Source organism: Schistocerca gregaria, chromosome 2 (genome assembly GCF_023897955.1).
Source record: "Schistocerca gregaria isolate iqSchGreg1 chromosome 2, iqSchGreg1.2, whole genome shotgun sequence".
Classification (NCBI taxonomy): domain Eukaryota; kingdom Metazoa; phylum Arthropoda; class Insecta; order Orthoptera; family Acrididae; genus Schistocerca; species Schistocerca gregaria.
The window spans coordinates 297,193,835-297,206,415 of NC_064921.1; positions in this window are offsets into that span (position 1 = coordinate 297,193,835).

Below are 12,581 nucleotides of genomic sequence, written 5' to 3' on the forward strand. Positions count from 1 at the left end.
CAATCTAAACAGGCTAAAGTCAATAGAACAATTTTAATAAACATTTTTCGAATAGCGATATAAAATTTTAAGAAACTTTTCTTTTTAAAATTCAGTTTTCATCGCACCACGTATGCTACAAGAACATAAGTGACCGGTTTCGGTCGTATCACATGACCATCATCAGACCTGTGATCTAATTTAGAAAATAACATAAACCTTACTAGATTGACATTAAAATATCACAAAATGCTTATAAGGATACAATACAATAAGACTTGTTATACCCATGGTATCCTTCGAAGATGGAAAGTGGAGCACTCTTCCCAGCTGCTGTGATGTCAACTGGTGCCAGCAAGTGGCAGGAATACGCTTAAATACGAAGATGCTCCGCCTACCTCTTCTCCCTCTACCTCACGTCTACCAATAAGTGTAAAACGGGTTCACATAATCGTCAAAACGTAAAAAAAAGTACAATAAAAACATTAAAATAGTTATGTATAAAATATCTCTTTACAACTACGGAACTACTTAAATATTGTATAAAATATTAATTAAAACCTTTAAAATAACTGTACAGACGGCGTATACTCAGTGTGTCCTCTATGGGCTAAGGTGGTACTACCACAATGGTTTCAAAGTCAACGATGTTTTGAAGGTCTTTGGCATTGCAGCATCATATCGATATGTGAGTTGACACTCGACTGAAACTATACAACTATGCAAGATTCAGTCTGTCTGTCTTATATTAACTTCATTTGCGGTGGTGGTGGTGGTGGTGGATAGTGTTTAACGTCCCGTCGACAACGAGGTCATTAGAGACGGAGCGCAAGCTCGGGTTAGGGAAGGATTGGGAAGGAAATCGGCCGTGCCCTTTCAAAGGAACCATCCCAGCATTTGCCTGAAACGATTTAGGGAAATCACGGAAAACCTAAATCAGGATGGCCGGAGACGGGATTGAACCGTCGTCCTCCCGAATGCGAGTCCAGTGTGCTAACCACTGCGCCACCTCGCTCGGTGTAACTTCATTTGCCACTGGTGATATATGTAATAATGGAATGATTAGCTGCAGAGTGCTATGATATTACATACACCTTTTAAATGCCATAACACTGATTTATTGAAGATGGAGTCATATTTCGTAATATTTCTAGTTGGAAGTTTAATATTGTGATATAAATATTTACGTACTGTTCTAAGGTACAATTTCTGCCATGGGAACAACTGGGTCCTATGATTTTCTGAACAAAAGAGTACGTACATGTTCATAGAATTTCGTCAAAGAGATCATAAAAATGTTTTTCACCAAAATCCAACTGCTCATTGAGAAGCACTGACAGTTCATCTCTATAATGGGCAAATATCTCGATTTCTTCTAAAATATTAAATAATAAGCCTTTATTAGCGTAATGAATGTCTTACAAATTCAGTTGTAGCGTCCCTTCGGTATGCTTATTAAAAGTCATGTGAAGGCCGAAGACTGATTTTTGTAGAAAAATTTACATTGGCCAAACAGGCCGGAGCTTTACTATACGATACAAAGAACACACAACAGGTACCGCATGAGCGATGTCGCGAACATGAGCCACCCACGGCTGAATATTATTACATTCCATCCTGGATTTTCCATTGTTTGATTTATACTCCATGAGACACATAATCGTCGGCGTATATGAGACTTCAGTAATCGTCATTAGGGCCCAAGCGGGAGGCGGGAGCATTATAGTCTAGGGAACATCTTCGTGGCATTCCCTAGGTAATCCCATCATTCAGAAAGGCACAATGAATCAACATAAGTATGCATGGATCTTTGAGGATTGTGTCTACCACAACGCGCAGTTTACTTTTTCTTGGCACAATAGCATCTACCAGCAGGACAACGCGCCGTATCATTAAGTCGTAGCCAACGTGTGGGTTCGAAGTGCACAAGGATTAGTTTACCGTACTCTTGTAACCACCAAATTTCCCGGGTTTAAACCCAGTTGAGAATCTGTGGCACCAAATCGATTGGACAGTTCGCAGCCTGCCGCTGTGACCAAACGGTTCTAGGCGCTTCAGTCCGGAACAGCGCTGCTGCTGCAGTCGTGGGTTCAAATCCTGCCTCGGGCATGGATGTGTGTGATGTCCTTAGGTTAGTTAGGTTTCAGTAGTCTAGGTGGCTGATGACCTCATATGTTAAGTCCCATAGTGCTTGGAGCCATTTCAACTTTTTTTTTTTTTTTTTTTTTTTTTTTTTTTTTTTTTTTTTTTTTTTTTTACTGTTCGCACCATGGATCGTAGCCCAAGGAAAGTAGCGCAGATGGCCACGGCACTAGAGTCGGTATGGGTTCGCAACCCTGCTGGTACCTTCCAGAACCTCAATTATACTTTTCCTGCACGTCTTGCAGTGGTCTGCGATGCAAAATTTGTTTGCTCGGCCTTTTGACAGGTGGTCACATTAATGTGAATGGGCAGTGTAGTTTAGAACTGAGATTAATAGATATTACAGTGAAGAAAAAAGTACAAAGGAAAAGTAAAATGGTAGAGGGAGAACGCAAAAGCCTTTGAAATAAATTTTCAGCAGTAAAACTGATGAAAGTGAAATGTAGGAATTTCAGAACTGGAAGGGGTCTTATTGACGTTATTCATTAGCAAATTAGATCTTACAAGGGGACGATATATTGATACGTAATCAGCATGGTTTCAGAAAATGTGCAACGCAGCTAGCTCTTTATTCGCACGCAGTAATGGCCGCTATCGATAGGGGATCTCAAATTGATTCCGTATTTCTAGATTTCCGGAAAGCTTTTGACACCGTTCCTCACAAGCGACTTCTAATCACGCTGCGGACCTATGGGGTATCGTCTCAGTTGTGCGACTGGATTCGTGATTTCCTGTCAGGAAGGTCGCAGTTCGTAGTAATAGACGGCAAATCATCGAGTAAAACTGAAGTGATATCAGGTGATTCCCAGGGTAGCGTCCTGGGACCTCTGATGTTGCTGATCTATATAAATGACCTGGGTGACAATCTCTTAGGTTGTTCGCAGATGATGCTGTAATGTACCGTCTAGTAAGGTCATCCGAAGACCAGCATCAGTTGTAAAGCGATTTAGAAAAGATTGCTGTATGTTGTGGCAGGTGGCAGTTGACGCTAAATAACGAAACGTGAGAGGTGATCCACATGAGTTCCAAAAGAAATCCGTTGGAACTCGATTACTCGATAAATAGTACAATTCTCAAGGCTGTCAATTCAACTAAGTACCTAGGCGTAAAAATTACGAACAACTTCAGTTGGAAACACCACATAGGTAATATTGTAGGGAAGGCGAGCCAAAGGTTGCGTTTCATTGGCAGGGCACTTAGAAGATGCAACAAGTCCACTAAACAGACAGCTTACACTACACTCGTTCGTCCTCTGTTAGAATATTGCTGCGCGGTGTGGGATCCTTACCAGATAGGATTGACGGAGGAAATCGAAAGGGTGCAAAGAAAGGGCAACTCAAAAAATATGTGTGTGAAATCTTATGGGACTCAACAGCTAAGGTTATCAGTCCCTAAGCTTACACACTACTTAACCTAAGTTATCTTAAGGACAAACACACACACCCATGCCAGAGGGAGGACTCGATCCTCCGCCGGGACCAGCCGCACAGTCCATGACTGCAGCGCCTCAGACCGCTCGGCTAATCCTGCGCGGCAAAGGCAGCTCGTTTTGTAGTATCAGGTAATAGGGGAGAGAGTGTGGCAAAGACGTTTTTCGTCGCGGCGAGAGCTATTTACGAAATATCAGTCACCAACTTTCTCTTTCGAATGCGAAAATATTTTGTTTCGCCCAACCTACATATGTAGGAATGATCATCAAAGTAAAATAAGAGAAATCAGAGCTCGAACAGAATGGTTTAGGTGTTCATTTTTCCCGCGCGCTGCTCGGGAGTGGAATGGTAGGGAGATAGTATGATTGTGGTTCGATGAACCCTCTGCCAAGCACTTAAATATGAATTGCAGAGTTAACATGTAGATTTAGATGCAGATATATTATGTAGGCATGATCTGTACTTCCGTGGTCATTGTTTTACAGTTCAACGTTGGGAAAGCCGCAACCGTGGTCACGCTGCAGATAGTGCCACAAGGTATAGAACACCACGGACTATCTTCGTGAATACTTGTCTTCCTGTTAACAGTTGTGTTCTGTAATTCAACCTGGTGTACCGAGTTTGATTCCGAGAGACGAGGCTCTGAGGAAAGCTCGGAAGGATAACTGTGCGGGCGGTCATTTGTAGCTGCCGTTGTCCGCGCAGCCCCGGTGTAGACGGCGCCGCGACGCAACCGAGCTGTCAGCGGCAGCGGCAGCGGCAGAGCCCATTCAGACCTGTGTCCTCGACTGTCGCGCCGGCCGAGAAGCCACGGCAGACCGCGTTGCCTTAGGCCGGCGCGGTGGGTGCGCGCTGCTGACGCAATCTGGCGGCCAATCCATCACCTGACGTCACGGCGTGATTACCCCGGCCAGCGAACGCAGTCCGGGTGCGGTCCTGCGCCATGTCCCTGCCGGGAAACACGCCGCAGCATTCCTCTTGTCATCCAGTGTCTCTCCACGGTCACATCTCTATTCCCCGCCTATTCTCACGCTTACTTGTGTACTCGTAGATCTTTAATTATCACCTCCTGAAAAAAAATCACGCTACAACCGTGGAATTTGGTGTTGATGTCTCACTACATATGAACCCTTGCCTGAAACATATTTCTCCTAATGTTCCTGTGTCATACACTGACTGTAGAATTCTGGCTGTGGGCAGGTCAGGAAAAAATTGTGTTTAGAGGACCACCTCGTCGTCGCTCTGGAAACCTCTGTCATGCAAAAGTTTCTTAAGGCCAAGAAAGTGGATGAATTCACTGTGTGCAATGATAGGAGATACAGGAGGCTCGCAAAATTTGATAGGCCTAAGGAACAGCATGGAAGAGCCGTAACCTAGTTTGGAGAATTAGGTAGTATGCTCTTGTGACTGTTTGCCAATTACGAGCTTAATCTTTCACCAAGGCACCATGAAATTCACGAAAAACACTCAGCATCACCATGCAAGTTGTTGGTTTGTTAGTTATTTAATGAAATGTTTCCTGGATCAGCTGAATGATTGTTTTATCAAAATAACGTGTAGCGAGTCAGTTTATACGGTATGTACTCGTATTATGACACATCTTTAGTGTTAATTATTTTTCATAGAAACCACAGCCTTCAGAGTGGTTTCATAGAGCCTGCCAAGAACTCCTCTCCCGTGCCAGTCCCTTCATCTTATAGTAGTACTTGCAATCCATTCCTTAGTCATTTATTGCTTGTATTCCAGTCTCTACCTCTCTCTCAGATTTTATCCTCTGCAGCTCCCTTTAGTAGCATGAAAACTATTCTCTGGCGTCTTAACTAATGTCCAGTCTTCCTGTCACTTCTTGTTGGTGTTTTCCATGTGTTCCTTTCTTCTTTGATTCTGTAGAGAAGCTCCTCATTCTGTAATTCACCATTCCACCCAATTTCTAACGTTCTTCTGTAGCACAAAATCTTAAGACCTTTGATTCTCTTCTATTCCGGTTTCCCCACAGTCCATAATTTTCTGCTCCAAACGTATATGCTCAGTAACTTTCTCCTATATCTAAAGCCTATGTTCGATGCGAGAAGACTTCTCTTGCCCAGGGATCCCCATTTTTTGTGTGCTAGTCTATTTGTTTGTCCTCCTTGCTTCGTAAGACATGGGTTATTTTTCCACCATGGTAGCTGAATTCCTTAATTTCGACTATTTCGTCATCCGCACCTAAGATGTTAATTCTGTCGCTATTTTCATTTCTGTTCGTTCTCAATATTCGTCCTTCTCATTCGTTCATTATCGCCACAGATTGGCGATCTAATTTTCCAGGCTGCTTCTAACATAGATTATAGAGGCCTCTGGCTGGTCGCTTGTTTTGAGTACAAGCCATGTTGCTAATTTTGTTCCACCCCAGATATATTTTCACAATGGCACCCATATTTGGAGGCTTTCCCCGAACCGCCACTTGGGTGTGAGCCCGATGGGGGACTAGCAACCCCGCCCCATATTACATTCATTGCAGAATTTAATTAGTCGTTCGCCTCTCTCATTCCTTCCGCCAAACCCATATTCTCTCGTAGCCCTTGCTTCTTTTCCTTCCCGTACAACCGAATTCCAGTGCTCCATGATACTGAATTACACGTTACGAACATCCACATATACTTTCTACTTAGACTGAAGTAAGTAAGAAAGAATATATCCAGCAAAATTCTGAGGATGTAGGTTGCAAGTGATATTGTGAGATGAAGAGATTGAGACAGGAGATTCTAATGGGGCACTAACCCTCAATATTTTGCCAATGGAGAGATGATCATGACACTTTTTCTAATTACAGGTGACATGTCCTTTGAATACACATGATGTGTCTTTAATGGAGTATTTTCCATTGCCTTCTGCATTCTCATTCTGTTGACCACTGCTGATGGCTCAAATGGCTCTGAGCACTATGGGACTTAACATCTATGGTCATCAGTCCCCTAGAACTTAGAACTACTTAAACCTAACTAACCCAAGGACATCACACATATCCATGCCCGAGGCAGGATTCGAACCTGCGACTGTAGCAGTCGCGCGGTTCCGGACTGAGCGCCTTAACCGCGAGACCACCGCGGCCGGCCGCTGCTGATGCCCCCACCTTTTAGGGGCAGTTGCTGCACCTAGAGACAGAGAGTGCCCTGAACCTCTGTTCACAGGGGTGAAGACAAGGCCGTTGGCAGAACGAGGGTGACTTATTGTGCTGGAAGTCTTCGGTCGCCGTTGGTGATGATTTTTATTCAGAGTTTAAGCACTGGCTGTGTTCGAACGTTGGAGACAGTATTTTGTTCTATTACCTGTCAAAGACACTACCCCTACTCCACTGATATGGGAGACTGTATGGGAGCAATTTTTGATCTGTTTAGTGGCTATAATATGGACATGGGTGTGGGTAGATCCATCAGAGATGTTCAGTTGGGGAGGGAGATGGACTCATCACAGAGGTTCAGTTGAATCAGAATAGTCGCTACAATGGGGCATCCCAGACTGTTGGGTTTGTGGATTTTGGAGAGCATGTAGAAGTTGGGGGAAAGGGGTATTGTGCGTTGGTGGGAGTGGGGGGCTTATGGATTCGGGGGAGAGGTTCTGGGGAGGACCTATTCGATTTCATGAAGGATTGCAGGTTATGGTGGACTTGTGTGGCTGGGATATTATAATAATGACTATCTCAACCAAGGATTACTCCAAAAGCTAGCTAGTTTTCTTTCTTTGTTTGTGTATCTGCCAAAGACTCAGAGGTCTGTTTTTGATAACGTTGACTGAAGGTACCAGGAATAAAATACAGGAAGCTGAAAGTTACATGTTTACAACTTCTACAGGAACCAGAAGCCAGTTATAACAATGAAAGGACATGAAAGGGATGGAATAGTTTACGATGGCCGCTCGGTTCTAGGTGCTTCAGTCCGGAACCTTGCTGATGCTACGGTTACAGGTTAGATTCCTGCCCCGGCATGGATGTGTGTGATGTCCTTAGTTAGGTTTAAGTAGTTCTAAGTCTAGGGGACTGATGGCCTCAAATGTTAAGTCCCATAGTGCTTAGAGCCATTTGAACAATTAAGTTTAGGATGCTGTGAGACAGGATTGTAGTCTATCCCTGGTGCTATTCATTCTGTTCACTGAGCCAGCTGTTAAGGAACGCAAGGAGAAATTTGGAAAAGTATTTAAAGTTAAAAGAGAAGAAATACAATATTTCTAGTTTGTGCATCGTATTCCAGTTCTGTCATAAGTGAGTAAGGAATTGCGAAAGCGGTTGAATGGAATGGAGTGCAGCCTTCAATAGTTGCGTAGGCTTCCGCGGCTAGTGTCAGTTAACAGAAAAGTTGTTTGAGCATTGTGCTGCGTCATAATATATAAAAAAAAGGAATTACCGGCGAAACCAACGTTTCGGCCGCGGTTAGAGTGGCCATCGTCAGGGTCAGCTATCAATTGTAGCCTTGTGTGGTGGAAGTGAAACATGGGCGTTTAAGGAAAGAGGTAGATTGTAGCTTTCGAGTGTGGTGCTAAAGAAGAATGCTGAAGATTGCATGGGTAGATCGAATACAATGAGGAGGTGTTGAGTCGAAATGGAAAAAAAAAAAAAAAATATGGCACAACATGACTAGAATAAGGGATCATTTGATAGAACTCATCCAGAGCCAGGAAGTGAACTTCAGTTGTTTTACTGTGAGGAGCCGTAGAGCGTAGAGGGAAATGAGAGTTTGAATATGGCAAGCCAGTTCAAATGGATGCACTTTTCAGAAGTCATGCAGAGATTTAGAGGCTTCCTTAGAATAGAGTAGCCTGGAGACCTTCTTGGAACCAGTCTTTAGACTGAGGACGAGAACAAAAACAACAACATTTTCGGAGATACTGGACTAAAATATCCTTCTCATTTAACAACGTTTAATAAGCTAAATAACCATTTCCTCTAGCTGATTGAAAACGCTCAAGTCCCCCATGTTAACAGCTTCTGCAATGTTACTGTAATACCTCTGAACAGAGTTTTATTTTCATTACTTAAACTGGCTCTAAAATTTCCATACAGATATGAAACATACCACGCACTTCCAATTAGCTCTACACGCCTTGTTTATTGAGGTGGTAAGTGATGCGATACCACCCAATATCGCGTCGGACCTTCTACTGCCCAGCATGGTGCAGCAATTCGATGTAGCATGGACTCAAACAAGTCGCTGGAAGTCCACTGCATATATACTGAGCTGCGAAAGTATTGCCGGTGGAGGATTTTTTGCACGGACTGACCTCTCGATTATGTCCCATAGAGGACCAAGGGGGTTCAAGTTGGGCGACGTAAGTGGCAAGTCATTCCCTCGAATTTTCCAGATTGTTCTTCAAACCCATCGCGAACCGTTGTGGCACAGTAACATGTTTGGAAGCATAAAGTCCATCAGTGGCTGCAAATGGCCGAACATAAACATTTCCAGTCAAAGATCGGTCCAGTTGGACCAGAGGACACGGACCATTCGACGTAAACGCTGCCCACATCGTTATGCAGCCACCACAAACTTGCACAGTGCATTGTTAACAACTTGGGCCTTTGGCTCCGTGGGATCTTTGCCACACTGCAACCCTACCATCAGCTCTTACCAACTGAAATACGGACTTATCTGACCAGACCACAGTATTCCAGTCGTCTAGGATCCAACCGATATGGTCACGAGCTGAGGGTGCAGCTGCGGGAAATGTCGTGGGGTTAGAAAAGGCATTCGCGTTGGTCGTCTCCTGCCGTAGCCCATTAACGCCAGATTTCGCCGCGCAGTCCGAACGGATACGTTAGTCGTATGCCCCACATCGACTTCTGCGCTTCACACTGTTGCTTATCTGTTATTTCTGACAACTCTACAAAAAAGCCGCTGCTCTCGATCGTTGAGTGAAGGCAGTCGGCAGTCGTATTCTCAGCACACTCTCGATACTGTGGATCTCGAAATATTGAATTCCTTAGCGATTTCCGATAGGGAATGTTCCATGCGTCTAGCTCCAACTACCATCCCGCGTTCAACGTCTGCTAACCTTTTCACATTAATAATTTGAGTACAACTGACAGCTCCGCTAATGCACTCCCCTTTTATGCCTTGTGTAAGCGATACTGCGGCTATCTGTGTATGTGCATATCGCTATCCGATGACTTTTGTTATCTCAGTGAATAATTTAGTGTCTGAAAAAAAAAAACACTGTGGGGTTGAGAACCACGTACCCCACAATGGGTTGTGGGGATGAAAATAGAACGTAGCTCAGGACTGGCAAAAAACCTGACTTTATTAATCTAATATTAGACTGAGAGCACACAGTTATTCGTACATAATTTCAACACTTTTCGAGACTTTTTCTCACAGTTACCCACGGCAAAATGAAGAAATGACGAAAGTTTTTCGCTTACTACACTTCCGCTGCTCACGCAGCAAAAGTGCCGCATCAGGCATCAGGCATCAGGTTCTAATTATCACTTCCTTGCTACTGTCTGAATTTGCAAAACATTCTGCAGTCGTTATTTACATATACCACAGACTGTACTTGGAAAATTATATCTCTCTGAAACATATGTTTCAGAAGATGTGACTAGATAAGCATTGAGCTGCGTGAAAACTTAACTGCAGGGCGATACAAATGACATATGTGTACAAATGTGTGAAATGTGTTATACAGTGTATGCGAAATGCATGTCACATATGTGCGCAGCCAAAGCCAAGGGTAAGAAGCTCCTCATAAATCTCTGGATCGATTTCAGTCAAACGTCATACATATGTTGGTCTCTGGAAAGAAATACTGTGTGAGAAAGAACCAGCAACTGCCTATTGAGATGGCGACGATAATGTGTAGATGGGACTTGGTAAGAGAATATAGTCAGAGGGAGGGGGAGCAAGAGGTAGAGAGAGATGGGAAGAGAAAATGGGCAGACAATGAGAAGATGGAGAGATGGGCATGGATTGGCGAGAAGACAGAGAACGGTAATGAGATGGAAAGAGTAGAAGAAGGAGGGGATGAATTGGACATTGAGGTGGCGAGGTGAACAGAGAGGATGAGGAGGAGGAGGAGGAGGAGGAGGAGGAGGAGGAGGAGGAGGAGATGGAGATGGGGGACAGAAGGAGAGGGGGGAGGAGGTGACAGACACAGTGTGGTGGAGGAGATGAGAGAGAGGGGAGGAAGAAATTATCTAATAGAACATTGGAATTAAGACAGACCCGGGAAACGCTGGGAACACGGTATTCATAAAATAAAACAGCGTAACGATTAGAAGAAGTTTAGTGACGGAACATGAGTAGGTACTGTTGAGGATACAGGTAGAGAAGGAAAAAAATCATGATACACAAAAGATACAGACGTAATTGTGAACAATGAATAAATGAGAAGGAATGAATAAATAAAGCATCCACCTTCGTCAGGTGAGATTATCTCCAACAATTCTTAGAAAATCAAAGTTGTGTAACACCACTGGCTTTATTCACTCGGACACTGCAATGACATTCGTTTCTGGACATTAACACGACGTGCAAGAGTAGAATTTTTTCTGATGTCTGCTAAAATTACATATCGTTATAATCACTTGCCGTATTTCGCAGTAAACGGAAGGATCATTTTAATGGAATTATCACATAGACCTACAAAGCACTGAAATATTACCTGTTTAGTAACTGTCTTAATGGTGGCATTGGTACGAGCTGTCAGTCAATTACAGATTTAATGTAATTGCATTGGCTAAGCACCATATTGCGAAAGAAAATGAAGCGTATTCAAATAGACATCGTTCATTCTCAGAGACTGTAGGCAACATTTATGATGACCTCTGGTTTTTAAAGAACAGCCGCCTCATTCTATTGTCGAAGACCAACCGCCCAGTTGCGCAAACAGTACTTATTCATAATTTTGTCCCCAGCCTACGTTATAATTCTCTCCAAATAACTGACTTTTAGTCACAGCATTGCAGTGTTTTACCGAACCTATCTTAGTTTTGAATATATAATATTTGTTTCTAGAATCTTTCAATCGTCTGCCCGACGATACACTTAATGTAGTTCGCTTCCAGTAGATAATCAAAGATACTCCATCTCTTTGACATTAAGCGCCACTGGCCAGTCATATGATTTAAAGACATTGCATTCTCTGACGTTAGTGTGATATAGAAAAATAAGTACGTGCAAAGTAAACATGAGTTGTATTTTATCCATTCTAAAAGGCGACCCAAAAGTTCGTTAACATTTGAAAATTCAATACTTCACGGAATAATGTTGGTACAGAAGTAAAAAAGGACACATATGCTTGAAATGCATGAGGTTTTATTGAAACCAAAAACAAATTCATGTGATACAAATGCAATAGTTAACATAGTAATAAAGATTTAGCAAAGATGATGATCTTTATATCTAACGCTCAACACGTTGGCCGACATTCATGATCATCAACAATGCTTGTAGTCGAGGGACAATGCAGGGACATGCATTTCTGGGCATTAGCACTTTGCAGCGTATCACCAGGTGGAGTGAGAAGCTGCATTCGGATATTGTTTTTTGGCGTCCCTAAGAGGTTGGACGATTGTGGTAAACTTGTGACTTCAGGTAACCCCACAGCCAGTAATAAAACGGATTGAGATTAGGGACCTGGGAAGCCAAGAATGACGGAACTGGAGGCTCACTAAACGATGTGCGCAACAAATCTTTCACACGTGTAGCAAAATGGGTTGGAACATCAGCCTGCATAAAAGTCGTACTTTCCAGCTTGAGTTTATCAGTGACGCTAGAGATGATGCAAATATATAGCATATAGGAGTACCTGGTATCCGTCACGCTACAGTCTGAAAAGCAGCACCCCTCATTTCATTGATGAAAAAGAGGCCACTCACGGTTGGTGTGGTAATTCTACATGTGTCTTTCTCATCATTCTGTGGGGTTTACACGACAGTTCTAGAATTTTCGATAGCCAAAATTCTGCAGTTATGGGTGTTGGCAGATCGTCGAATTGTGAAATGGGCATCGCCGATACACAACACTTTAGATAACCAACCGTCATCTTCCCCCATTTTCTGAA